Here is a 1,865-nt window from a genome sequence, read left to right as displayed (position 1 = left end):
TTTTTTTTTTTTTTTTTTTTTTTTACTTATGTGAAATAACCAAAGGTGATCAGTAGAAAAGCTAATTGTTTTCAGAACCAGTTAAAAAATTTAATAACAGCAAATACTACTCAAAAGCCAACGTGCATTCACTTTGTGTTTTTTTTGTTTTTGTTTTTGTTTTTTTTAGACAGAGTCTCGTTCTGTCGCCAAACTGGAGTGCAGCAGCACAATCTCGGCTCACTGCAACCTCTGCCTCCTAGGTCCAAGTGATTTTCCTGCCTCAGCCTCCCAAGTAGCTGGGATTACAGGCGTGCACCACCATGCCCAGATAATTTTTGTATTTTTAGTAGAGATGGGGTCTCACCATGTTGGCCAGGATGATCTCGATCTCTTGGCCTCGTCATCTGCCCACTTCGGCCTCCCAAAGTGCTAGGATTACAGGCGTGAGCCACTGCGCCCAGTTTACATTCACTTTGTATTCAGGCATTGTATAAGTGTTTACATGCATTATTTTATCAAATCCTTAAAAACCCTAGCCAAGCACAGTGGCTTATGTCTGTAATCCCAGCACTTTGGGAGGCCAAGCCAGGAGAATTGCTTGAGCCCAGGGATTCAAGACCAGGCTGGGCAACATTGCGAGACCCTATCTCCACAAAAAAAAAAAAAGAAGAAAGAAAAAAAATTCTCTTTTTTTGAGACAGAGTCTTGCTCTGTTGCCCAGCTGGAGTGCAGTGGTGCAATCTCGGCTCACTGCAGCCTCTGCCTCCCAGGTTCCATTATTCTCTGCCTCAGCCTACTGGGTAGCTGGGATTACAAGCACATGTCACCACGCCTGGCTAATTTTTTATTTTTAGTAGAGATGGGGTTTCGCCATGTTGGCCAGGCTGGTCTTAAACTCCTGACCTCAGGTGATCCATCCGCTTCAGCCTCCCAAAGTGCTGGGATTATAGGCATGAGTCACCATGCCCGGCCAAAAAATTTTTTTTTATTTAATTAGCCTGGCATGGTGGCATGCACCTGTAGTCCCAGTTACTTGGAGACTGAGGTAAGAGGACTGCTTGAGCCTAGAAGGTCAAGGTGCAGTGACTGTAATCATACCACTGCACTGCAGTCTGGGTGACAGAGAAAGACTCCCATTACAAACAAACACACAAACAAAAAACAATCCTTTGAGGCAAGTACTATTATTACTCTGACTTTACAAATGAGAAAACTGAGAGCCAGAGAAGTTAAGCAACTTGCCTAGCTAATAAACAACAGAGCCAGGGTCTAACCCAAGGTAGATGACCCCAAAGCATGTGCTTTCAATCTTGTGCTAGACTGCCTTCCAACAACAGCACACAGGGCCATGCCTCTGCAAAGATTGATGGCCTGTTTACACCAAGGCATAGTTTTACATAATTTCATTAGGAAAGGTTAAAATATCAATGTTTGGCATTTCAAATTAAATCTAATTAGTATGTTATTACTGTTAATAAATGAGTAACATTACAAAATATAAGGGTTTTAAAACCATGAACTCTTCCAGCCTGACCACCTAATTGGTAATGACTTACAATACAATTTGTGAATACTGTGGGCCTTTTCAAAACAGAATATTTTAGGACTGGGCATGGTGGCTCACGCCTGTAATCCCAACACTTTGGGAGGCTGAGGCAGGAGGATTGCTTGAGCCCAGGAATTCGAGACCAACCTGGACAACATAGTGAGACTCCTATTTCTACAAAAAAAAAAAAATAGCCAGGTGTGGTGGCTCACACCTGTCATCCTACTCAGGAAGGTGAGCCAGGAGGATTGCTTGATCCTAGGGAGGTCAAAGCTGCAGTGAGCTATGATTGCACTACTGCATACCAGCCTGGGCAACAGAGCAGTCTCAGGAAAAA

The sequence above is a fragment of the Rhinopithecus bieti genome, unplaced genomic scaffold (genome assembly GCF_001698545.2).
Source record: "Rhinopithecus bieti isolate Rb0 unplaced genomic scaffold, ASM169854v2 scaffold_1918, whole genome shotgun sequence".
Lineage (NCBI taxonomy): Eukaryota > Metazoa > Chordata > Mammalia > Primates > Cercopithecidae > Rhinopithecus > Rhinopithecus bieti.
This window is presented reverse-complemented; position numbering follows the sequence as displayed.